Genomic DNA, 12,782 nt, shown 5'->3' on the forward strand with positions numbered 1-12,782 from the left:
AAAAAAATAACTGCTAGACAAATACTTGAAATAATGCAAGAAGAAATTAATTTATAAGGCTTTAGTAGGAAATTACTATCCTCTGCGACATTTTATACACATCAAATGTTGAAGTTTTAAAAGCTTTATTTTGGTAGATATGTAACTTCTACCCTTAAAATGACCAGATTACATGTAAAAAAAAAACGAATATTAAATCACATGTAATAATTGGTATTATTGTGTTCCTCGTGGGGCTGAATCAGCACGAACATAAATAAAACAACTCGACATCCCGCCTAAATCACGTGTGCTGCCTTTAGAACGAGGGTTTTGCGAAAAAGTGCTCCGGCGCTCAAAGTGAATGAGCGTGTACTTCCTGCCAAATTGTGAGCCAGTGGAGCAGTAGGTCTCTACAGCGTGTTCTCTAGCCGCTGAGACCCTCTGGCAGCTGGTTTAGAGAGACAGCGGCCCTGCTGCTGGTTTAATCCACGGTTTCCAGTGAATATCAGTGATCGCTATGACACATTAAACCTAAACATCACATTCAAACTATAAAGGCGCTGTAGAAGACACTGACCCTGTGTCCATATTGACCTACGCTGTCTTAGACCCACTGCCACAGCAGGTAATTAAACATTTAATTAAGTCTTAAATGAGCAATTGTGTTTTGTTGTTTTGATTACAAGGAGTTGAATGCATGAAATCTGAAGTCTATTTAAAGGTGTATCAGTAGATCTTGGTCTGCCATTGTTCTCTGCAGTATCTTATTAAAACTGTGTTACAATAACAGCTGTAATCATACATTAAAGCTGGTGTTATTCAAGGAGCTCTAGTATATTTTCCCAGCCTTTGACTAAAAATATTTTCAGCTGTTCATTTTTGTTTTGTTTTAAGTCAGTTAACTTAATTTGTAGACATTGCAAAACACTAAAACACCTTCATGTACAGGAAGACCACTTTACTCTAGTTTATTCCAAATGACCTTTTCACAGCTCAAAGTCTTTCACTCATATAATATGAGGCAGTGGATATGCAAATTAGTTGAGATGCTCTTTAGAGTAAGAAATTTTGAATACATGTTTTAAGGCTGTTTAACATTAGAGAAAATAGGAATTTGCTTTGCAGTCTTTCCCATCTTTGGGATGATTTTATTGCTTTGTGGCCGTTGGCATTTTTTAGTAATGATGCTCCTCCAGGTCCTGCATAAGTTTGGCCTTTAAAAACAGTCTGAAGCTAAAGAGTGACTCTAGAAATGGCCTAATGGAGTAGTGTTAGTTGTAAATAATGCACTTTTTATTTAACAAAGTTTTTTTTCCTTGTTTAAAAGCAAAACATCAATATTAGTTAAAAATACACATTTTATGAAATATTTTTTAGCAGCACACAAGTACAAAAAAAAACTATTTTAATAAATGTTTCAAAATTAGAAGGTAGTCGGGCTGTTTTTGTCAGAAATCTAATTTGTGATTATTTGTGACCAATATCACGATTGCGGTTTTATTCTGAATCTTTTTTTAACTCGGCACAAGTATGTAGATGGTTCACTCCAGGATTTCAGTTTTGAAAGCTTGCTTGTCCAGAGTCTATTGTTGCAGGATTTTCTTGTAACCTTTGCATTAAAGATTCCTTACTTCTACTGTCCTGTATGGTTCTGCGTCCTAGCTGCAGCTCTCTTTTGTCTTCTGTGTGGCAGCAAACCAACTTTAATTGCAGAAATTAGTGGGTTAACACAGGTTTCTCAAATACGGGTCGACCCGCTAACAATCAGAGTTTGGCTTTCTTCCCATTTGCCAAAAAACGCCGGGTGTTACTCCCCCGCTGGAAAACTGCTTTGCCTCTGTCCCCCTACTGCTGCATGTCTGGTGACGCCATCAAACTGGGTTAGCGTTGATGATGCCAACATTGCCACAGAAATCAGGAAAGTAAACAATGGAGAGCAACACAGAATGAAGCCTGGGTGAAGTGTTATTTATTGTTTCCTCCATCTGAATCAGTCTCACCAGTGCTGCACCATGTTAACTGAATGTAAACAGATTTTTTTCTGCTTGTTAGATCAGACGCGACCGGCGCAGTATGTTGACATTCATACAGTACACTGCGCACAATGTTATCATGTAAATTAGCAGGTCGATTCAGGTCTGATGTTTTCCACTGTATGCTGATCAGAGCCAAGCTGTTTATGACGATTTTAACCCGGGTCGCTTAACGAGTCGTTTGACACAGGTCAGTGAGGCGTTCTCTCTGTCACTAAAAGCTGATTGGTATAATCCACATCACTGCAGTGTTATCTGCAGACTAGGAGGACTGGATTTGATCTGAAAATATTCAGTTTAGTCTCAAGATAGTTTTACTTGTCTTGGATTTAGGGTAAAAAAAAAAAAAGAACCAACTTTGGTTTGGATCAGAAAAGAAATTTACCAGGGAAATGTGTTTTATATACAATCTTGGACAGAACTTTGTTGTTAAGCATGTAACGTGGTTTCATGAACTGGAAAAACAAAGAGCAATTGAGTTTGGATCTGTGACATTGGCCTAAAATCTGATCCAAAAATTATGTTTAGATTGGACCATTATTAATTTCTCTTTCAACTAGTGCTTCTTTAAAATGGACATGATAGAAAAAAAAAAAGAAAAAAAAACTGTCACTCATTTAAAGTCTTATTTTAAGTTTCTTTACTAAAGCAGTTTTTACATTTTAAAGCAGGCAAGTTGTTTTGAGAAATGTTAAACTTTGGGTGTTTAAACGTTGTTGTGGAGGTTTTATTGTTGAATGGAAGTGAGCTTTTGAAAAATCCCTTCTCAGTAGATGCACACTAGCTTTGCTTTTAGTCTGTGAGTTTCTATGAAATAAATACAGATGTGGGAATCAAAGACATGTTAATAGAATCAAGGGGAATTGGCTGTGCTACACATGCTCTAAAAAACTAAAGAAATGTATGTTTAGCGAGAGAATGAAGGCTGAAACAAAAGCCAGACACCTCTGCCAACCAAGTGACAGTGGGACTTTTTATGCTTTGTTATGGATTATTTAGCTTTTTCAAATCTCAGTGAACTCTGGCCATGTTTTATTCTCTGGAGGTGAAACGCTTTGTGCAATTAGTCGTATTTTGACACATTTGCAGTTTTGGAGTACATGGGAATAAAACTGATCAGCTTTTAATTTTTTTTTTCTCTGTCAATTTTCAGTCTTTATGTCCTTTTTTGATCTCTAGAATTTATTTTTGCCCACTGTCATAGCTTATTTAGGATTCTGAATAGTTTGGTTCATTCTGTCTTTTGCCTCTAGATGTCCTCAGTAGTCAGGACATCTGCTTCCATTTGTCCCTTTTATATTTTACATGTTTTTTTTGTTTTTCAGTTTGCTACAGTTTGATTAAGCAAAGAACAGAACCCCTGTGGTTCTGTATCTGGGTTCTTTTAAGTTTTACCCTTCACATTTAAAAAAAAAGACAAATAATTCTTCATTATCAAGGCGGAATCGTTATCCCAAGTAAAGAGACAGAAACAAACAGGCACATGTATAATGAAATAATGTCTTTAGAACGTTGTATTTGTATTCACTTTGAAATATATTTGTTTGCCTCCAACCCTGAAGAACACTAGTCTCCAAAGCAAAGCGGCCCATTCCATCTAGTGCCGAATATTTCATGATGTCCCTACATCGAGGCAATTCTAAAAACTGAACAAAGTCTGACACCGCTCACAGCCAAAACACAGACCTACATGAATAAGACATTAGATAAAAAAGAGAGGTTGATGCTCTCTGCAGAGTAGCTTTTCCTAACTTTGAGCCAGAATAATCACACTCTGCCTCACATCCTTACTTATGAGGATTATCCAGAGATACATGAATCAAATGAAATAACAGTTTTGATGTATTATAACATAGTTAAAAACTCAATGTTGATTTTTTTTATTATTACATAGGCCCTTTTAGATGTATTTTGAAAACCAGTAGTATGTCTAACATATGGTTTCTGAGGTATAAAGCCATTTTAAGAAAATGACAGAAAAAGCTTTTTTTTTTCATGAAAAGTGTTGTAGTTCATATAGTGATCTAGGACTGCACCTCTCCCATCTTTTGCTGTCCTCAGATGGCTAGCTGGCTGAAAGAAGGCTGTTAAACCTTTTCATTTTGCTTCAGAAAAATACATTTTGATTGTTGAAAGTATTTTTTTTTTCATATAAAAACACCTCACGTTATTACAACGGAGTATTAGGGTCACGCTAGAGATTTTTTTTTAATTTCTTTTAATTTTGAGAATTAAGTCATAACATTACAAGAATAAAGTCGTAACATTACACGAATAAAGTTGTAATATTACCAGAATGAAGTCATCATACAACAACCCCATTTCAGAAAGAAATTCTGAGCTCCGACCAGCATATGATGGCCAACCAGAACCACCAATCAGCAACTTGAGTCCACTTTGACCTACTGCCCAATGTGATGCTGGTGCTAAAAGATTTCCTTATTTGTCAAACCAGAGCCAAAGTATAACTTCACATAATGCTCGACATTCCTCATTTTGGGGAAGAAAGTGCTTCTGGTAGGAGTTACCAGAAAATACAACTTGTTTCTTGTAATTTTAGGACTTTATTCTCTTAATATTATTACTTTATTCTCTTAATTTTACAACTTTATTCTCTTAATATTATTACTTTATTCTCGTAAGGTTACGACTTTATTCTCATAATCTTACTTTATTCTGGTAATGTTACGACTTTATTGTCATAATGTTACGACTTTATTCTCGGAATTTTACAACTTTATTCTCGGAATTTTACTACTTTGTTCTCATAATGTTACAACTTCATTCTCGTAATTTTACGACTTTCTTATTTTCGAAATAGGAGAAAAAAAAAATTCTAGCCTGGCCGTTATACTCCGTCATTCGTTATCTATCTGAAAAGTAGGTCACTGAAGGCTGGGTACCCTAACAGGTTGCCCAACTAAGAGATAAGCTAATATTGGCTTGGTATACTTTTGCTACTCTGTAAAGAGTAAGAGGGTTTATTTTGATCACTTGAAAAATAATTTAGTAGTTGCAGTGTTTTATACATTGCTTATATGTAGAATTAAAATAAAAACAGAAACCAACCATTGTTAAGGCTGCTTAATATTTTAGCATATCTGTTTCCCTCATGGCTAGCATGCTATTTTCCTACAGACCTAATGATAAAAATTCACAATGGTTAAAGCTCTTTAGGCCGTGGGTGAAGATAACTAAAACTTTGAAATGTCTGAGTTACCTCAGTAATGCTCTCTGTTATGACTTAAACACTTTTAACACTGTTGATGGGGGCTGAAAATGATAATGTGAGGCCTATAAAAGAAAATTTGAAAATAGATGAAAAAAATCCTGTTTTGGAGTCATGTAATCTTAAGAGACTTTTACCCTTTAGAAAACTTGGACAATGCTGTAATATTCTTATGTTGAAAAATGTCAATATCTGATATTTTGTAACCAACTTGTGTACGACAGTCAAATGTACCGAGGACTTATCCAATCTGCTGGGATATAAAGTGGCTTATACTGATGGCCCATCTATCTTTTTAGACTGTTTTCCCTTATGATGAAGTCCATAAAAAAGGCATGTGTGCATCTGTGTGACTGAAACTATTTAACATACGCCCAACGCCTTCAATTTGAACCTGTCCAGAGGACACAGATGACTTCATCATTACCTCACCCTGCACTGTTAGATGACTTATCAAAAACATGTGGCTCCGCTCTCCCTGCGCACTTCAATTTGATGAAGCCTTAGAGTCTGTTTTCTGTGTTTGAGGACACAAGTTCAAAAGCAAGTGGATTCTATATTGTTGACTTTGATTATTTAAATGATCAGATTTAGGTTTATATGGTAAACAAGATATACTGTTTACCATATAGCTTTTTTTTTTAATCAAAGCTTTGGAGATTTCTTGTGATGTTTTTCGGTAGTGATTTGTCCTGCATCGAAATGGACCAAAGTACACACTTTGGCTATAGTACTTCATACACTGCTCAACAAAATTTAAGGAACACTTTGAAAACACATCAGATCTTAATGGGGAAAAAAAACATGCTGTTGATTACTTATTATTATTATATACTGATATTGACTGGGTGATGTGTTAGGAACAAAATGATGCAACATCATTTGATGGAAATGAAAATGATCAACCTACAGAGGGCTGAAATCAAAGACACCCCAAAAATCACAGTGAAAAAATGATGCGGCAGGCTAGTCCATTTTACTGAAATTTCATTGCAGCAACTCAAAATGGTATTCAGTAATTTGTATGACCCCCACGTGTATGCACACCTGACAATGTCGGGGCATGCTCCTAATGAGACAACGGATGGCGTCTTATCTCCTCCCAGATCCTGACCAGGGCATCACTGAGCTCCTGGACAGTCTGAGGTGCGACCTGGTGGCGTCGGATGGATCCAAACATAATGTCCCAGAGGTGTTCTATTGGATTTAGGTCAGGCGAGCGTGGGGGCCAATCAATTCCTTCATCCTCCAGGAACTGCCTGCATGCTCTCGCCACATGAGGATGGGCATTGTCGTGCACCAGGAGAAACCCAAGACCAACTGCACCAGCATAGGGTCTGACAATGGCTAATCTGTGAAAAGCACAGGGCGCCAGTGGCAGACTTGCCAATTCCGCTGTTCTCTGGCAAATGCCAGTTGAGCTCCACTGTGCCGGCCAGTGAGCACTCTAGAGGACGCCGGGCCCTCAGGCCACCCTCGTGAAGTCTGTTTCTGATTGTTTGGTCAGAGACATTCACACCAGTGGCCTGCTGGAAGTCATTTTTTAGGACTCTGGCAGTGCTCCTCCTGCTCCTCCTTGCACAAAGGAGCAGAAAGCGGTCCTGCTGATGGGTTGTAGACCTTCTACGGCCCTGTCCAGCTCTCCTGGAGTAACTGCCTGTCTCCTGGAATCTCCTCCATGCTCTTGAGATTGTGCTGGGAGACACAGCAAACCTTCTGGCAATGGCACTTATTGATGTGCCATCCTGGAGGAGTTGGACTGCCTGTGCAACCTCTGTAGGGTCTAGGTAGCGCCTCATGCTAACAGTACTGACAGGTACCCTAGCCAAATGCAAAACTGGTGAAAAATAGTCAGAAAAGATGAGGAGGAAAAAAAATGTCAGTGGCCTCCACCTGTAAAACCATTCCTGTTTTGATGGTTTCATTAGCACCAAATGAACTGAAACTGATTAACAACCCCCTCTACTATTTACCTGACCCAATCAATATCCCAGAAGTTAAATTAACTTGATGCTATACTCTGATTACAAAGTGTTCCTTTAATTTTTTTGAGTAGTGTATGTTTTGTAGATTAAGGGGTGGACTGTATGCATTTATTCTGGTATAATACCCTACAGTAATGATACCACAGTTCCATGGGGTTTCCATTAAAGTTTAAATTGTACACTGTATGATTTAACTGCATTTATTTTAGTCCAAAAAGCAATCAATTGTTGTTTTGCTGTTAGAATAAGAGCATTTTGCAACAGGCCTGCACAATATACGGCAAATTTGCTGTTATTGCAGTATCAATGGACTGCTGTGATAATTATGTTATGTAGGTAGCATGGATTCAGGTTCTCTACCATAGCTGTTATATTTTTTGTAATATTGATTTATGTTTTAATTCTATTCATAGTCTACAGCAAAGGCACGCTATAAACAGCATGAAAAATGATAGTTTTCTATTGATTTTATGCAGTATTTGATACCTTATATTTATTTGTATAGGGTTACACACAGGTATTTCCAGAGCTTCAGCCTGCAGTCATCTGTTGATAGATTGTGGACTGTAGGAATTAGATTTTCCCTCAGTCAGGGTGATGGTTGGGCCTCATCTGATGTTCATACCCAGATGATCTGTGTATCTGAGACAATTTTTTTTCTTCCAACAGAAAAACATGTCTGTCTAGGGAAAAGTGTAGGAGCCTCTGTCCTGCCAGCTGACTAACTGTGGTAAGTGACACGTAGGAGAGGAGGCAATACTGTTTAAGTCCATTGACACAGTAAGGCAGTAAGACTTTGGACTTCAGAAATCATAAGTATTTTAAAAAATTAGAAAGTCCAATGATATTGCACCTATGACTGCAGGATATCAGGAATATATGCGATTGTGAGACAACTGTTGAACATTAAGCTGACCATAACAATTACAATTAACCAACCTTTAACAGACCTTTTCTTTCTTTTTATCACCATTTTCTTTAAACTTTGATATCTCAGCTAACAGCACATACCGTTGTGTGCATCAAGGGCAGATGCAACCCATTTTGAATATCCAGCTTGCAAAGTTTATTGTTGGCATTCATAGCAATGATGAAAGGCAGTTGACATATAAACCTTAAGCAAATGCTGCATGCATGTGGTCCTTTGAAATTCTAACTTTACAAGGTGAACTTCTGTAATTATGATTTTAGCAATGATGAAATATTTTTGGCTCAGCTCCAATAATGACAGATGTGAGCAAAACATGCACTGTTTTATCTATTCATCTCTCTCTTCATTCTAACATACTTTCCAAAGAACAAATCAGGATATGGGAACCATGTCCTTGAATTCAGAGGAGCCACCTCAACACCTTAATCCGGTCGAGGTATTTCATTACTGCTGTGATCCTGGGAGATATGCTTTGCCCACCACTTGCGTCAGGAGGAGACCAGGTCTTACGCCATGGGAGCTGGATGGAAGGTGAAGGTGGAGACTAGGCCTGAACAATTAATGCCATTGTAGGTACCAGATCTGCTCGGGGCCCTGCGCTTGATGATGACATCACTTTATGGCAACACCACTCAGAAAAACTGTATCGCACTGGTTTCTTAAGAATCTAATCTCTTCTGGAATTTCAACTTATTATTATCAATATTTGCTATTATTTTATGTTTCTTTAGTGATCTAAGGTAGCTGGAAGTAGAAAACAATCATTCTTAGTCTTGAAGGCAAGTGCTGTGTTCTAAGACAGACTGAGTTCTGCCATTTGACAAGGTGACACAAAAAGTCTCAGTGCTTCTTTTTATTTTTCATAATAAGGTCTGAGTCCAGAGGAGGACAAATGGAACATCCTAAAAAAATTATTTTCATAGAGATTTTAGTCAAAGGAAAGTGATATTCTACTTTTAGTTTTCTACAGTACTTATAGCTGTTGACATGAAGGTAAAATAAGTGCAGCCCTGTCCTTTATTACCATGGTCTTGCAGTTACGTTGTTCAACGTAAACATATTTTTTAAGTTTTGTTGTCAATCAGGTCAAACTTCATCGGCCTTTAAACATGCTTACACTAAAGATATTCCTGACTCAGCACACGAATGCTGCATTATGTTATTATCGTTGTCCAGGCAACCACAGTGTCATCATGGCAATGTTCAGCCAATCATACAGTTTAACATCTCTAGCATGTGCAGGGCCAGAGCTGATCTGGTTTTAGCTACTGTATCATTCGAGTGAGCTGCTTTAAACCTGGCTGCTGTCTTACCTGAAAATCATGTTCATTAATTCATATGTAGACGCAATGGCGTAACGACAGAACAATAGGCCAGTAAGCAACATTATCTGGGTGGGCCCCATTCACCCCATCCACGTTTATTGTACAAAATAAAATACTCAAATACATTGTTCTTTTAAGATCTTTATTGTGGTTTGAAACATAGAGAGTATTTTTTACCAGTTTATACACAGTTATTATCATAGTAATTAAAAGTACCACTGTCTGCTTTGCTATTGGTGTCGCGTTTAAAGGGCTCACCGTCATGTTAAAATCTGCCATGTGTTGGGTTATAAATAAGGTCCGGTCAGTCAACCTATTATCAGGTAACCTGACAACAGCCAGATGCATGTCTCGCTCCGCCCAGCTCCACTCACATACATCTGGGACACCGCCATAGGAATTGCCTTTACTGAAGGCTGGGCCTTATCAAAATTCCTTGCATATGATTGGATAAGCCACTTGTCTGTCATCTTTATTGACGTGCTATTTCAACCACTCACACCGAAGCTAACCCGTGACGCTGTGAGAGGAGGAGCCATTTGGTAGATCAAGCTCTTGCCAAATCCGGTCGGGAGAAGGGCGAAAACATCGTTTCCACCAACAAAAGCCTTCAAAGCCGTTCTCTGATGTTCTTTTAATGAAACAATATCAGATAGATTGGACAACACAGAAGAAATAGCAGCATCAATGCTAACGCTTGCTTCCTCAATGCGAGCCGCCATTGTTGTTGGAATCTCGCGGTCGCTTCTCCACTCCAGGACACACCCACCCTGCGTCCTGATTGGACAGACCATAAATTCGGTTGGGGAAATCACTTTCAATGAGCGGGTTCCCAGATGTATGTGAGTGGAGCTGGGCGGAGCGAGACATGCATCTGGCTGTTGTCAGGTTAATTATCAGGTGGGTTTAAGAGGAATTTTTTTGCACCATTACATCTGCAAAGAGACGTCTTAGTCCACAGTTGCGTAGGGGGCCAACCAGGTGTCAGTGACGGGGCCCCTAAGAGGTCCGGGGCCCCTAAGCAACTCCACTCTCTGCTTACCGATAATTACGCCATTGCGTAGACATTCTATTGTTCTCACAAGTAGCATGACTCTGCAGAAGCCATTGTCTGTCTAGCCATTTGCCAGCAGTGATTCCTCCCAGGCAGCTTAGAGGGTCTTGCATAGATACTAGAGTTGAGCAGCCAGGGTAACGAGGTCAAGCTCTCACTGCACTAGAAGGAGAGGTGACAGATTTTTGGCCAAATCATTTCAGACAACAGGGGTTCTTTTCATCCATCAACTCTTCCCCTATTGTCTTCTTATTAAAGTGTCTCTGCGACTTAAATGTTTCTCATCAAGAAAAGCCGACTTGGGAATGTTGACCAGGCTATACTTTTCTTAATCTCCTGGAGTGGTAATGATTGATTGCATCTTAGCTGTAATTACAGTTATTATCAAGTCAGCATTCTTTATTAACTTGAGCTATTATAGGTTAAAAGTCATGAGTTTTTCTTTTCTTTCAGCTTGTTTAAACTCTGATGGTTGTGATTATATAACCATCTAATAATTCTTTATATGGTTAGATCCAGAACTATTTGAGACTTTAATCAGTTGGATTAGAATGTAAAGTACTGCGGATGAGGAGGGAATGGCACTACTCTGTGTGCTTTTTTGCCAGGATTGTTTTCCCATCATGCTGGTGAGTGTTAATTACTATCAATGTGCCAAAAGGGCCTACATTAATATGCAGATTAGATTAAAACTTCCAGGTCACCAAATCCTTTCAGTTCTCATTTCTCATATTTAGTGGCACAGCCAGATTACTTGCATGTAAAATATGTGATCAAGTACATGTATTAGTCAGGAGTTAATTTTTTTACAGTCTGCTGATGTGAGCTTTACATAAAGCCAGACATTTCTAGACCTGGGTTGCTTCATTGACGTCTGCATTATGGGTGTTGATCCCTCCGCTGTTTGGGAATGCATGAAGGGCTTCTATTTTTGAAAGTGATAGAAAGGTCCAGCTGCATCCATGCAATGCACTCGTTGTAATTTAATACTGTAATCTCATTTCTCTATCATGTATCAGCCTGGCATGTTGAGCCAAAACATAAACAAGAGAGTTATTTCACAAGAAATTGAAAAAAAAAATGTTTTACGATGTAAAAGGTTGATGAAGTTACCACTCTTGGCAAAGTGGAGCTGCAATACAAAACACATGGAGAAAAGCCAATTTAAAGCGTTAAAGTGTTATGCAGCATTCCTTAGTTTGAGAGCCAACATCAGTGTCAATTTTATTCTGATACTAGATCTTAAGGCAGCCAATTTTACCCAGAAAGCAAGAATATAAATAAAAAAATTAAATGAATTGATTAAATTTAAGTTACTAAATCATTCGTAACACAAAAGGGCCCGCGTTAGAAGATTCATGAGTTTATAAGAGACAATAATATCAATCTACAGTGTGAGTGGTGCAGAAATTTCTGGTGAACCTTTTCTAAAGTTGCAGGAAAGCTCAATCTTTTCTTCCTTTAAGGACTTCCAGGACAAACTAACTACGTAGTTGACAGTTTTACCCTTAGAGATTAGAGATTAGATAACAATACAATACAATGAAAAAGTATTGGTTTCATGGATTTTTATTTTTGAATCACATTTTATTAAACCAGACTGGCGACCTGTCCAGGGTGTACCCCGCCTCTCGCCCACTGACAGCTGGATTTATGCACTAGCATCCCTCGCCACCACTGCGGGGATAAGCGTGATGGAAAATAGATGGATGGATTTGAATAAACCAGACATTCAACATCAAAATGGTGAATTCAACCATTAAAATTAAGCCAACGCTTCTTTCAAGAATTTGCTTCAATTTGACCTCAGAGGAGCTTTTTTTCCCCAAGCATAAGGGTCGGGCCACTGAACCTGAACAGGACTTTAGCCCAGACTTTGACTAGGCTGCTCCAAATCTTCTTTTTCTGGAGCCATTCAGAGATGGACTTGCCAATGGCCTTTGGATTTATGACCCCAAACTGACTCTTCACACTCAAAAATCTCAAATTTTAATGAGTTAAAATATTTTTTCAAAAAAGGGTAGGCTAAAAAAATTCATCCACAGTGCTTCAGAAAGGACTGTGGGTGGCACAATCATGTTAGGCTCAGAGAGCAATGACTTTTTCACACAGACAGCCGGGTTAATTTTGATTATTTATGTTCCTAATAATTAGAATAATACTTAGAGAACTTATTTTGCTAATTACTCGGGTTATGTTCATCTTGTATTAAGCCCTGAATCATTAAATGGGGCGACCCCCAA

General features: G+C 38.3%; 1 protein-coding gene across 2 annotated transcripts in view; it reads left to right on the top strand.

Annotated features, from left to right (window-relative positions):
* Positions 1-415: 415 nt before the first annotated feature.
* The window catches only part of LOC107083435 (gamma-adducin-like), a 138,872-nt gene continuing 126,505 nt past the window's right edge, over positions 416-12,782 (top strand). The window contains exons 1-2 of one of the 2 annotated variants that reach the window (XM_015372655.1): positions 426-607; positions 7,899-7,959. The gene's annotated coding sequence lies outside the window, so the exon portion shown is untranslated. Of the gene's footprint in view, positions 608-7,898; positions 7,960-12,782 lie in introns of both variants that reach the window. The other variant, XM_015372657.1, reaches the window with a different exon arrangement.

This window comes from Cyprinodon variegatus, unplaced genomic scaffold (assembly GCF_000732505.1).
Source record: "Cyprinodon variegatus isolate N-32 unplaced genomic scaffold, C_variegatus-1.0 Scaffold74, whole genome shotgun sequence".
Taxonomy (NCBI): Eukaryota; Metazoa; Chordata; class Actinopteri; order Cyprinodontiformes; family Cyprinodontidae; genus Cyprinodon; species Cyprinodon variegatus.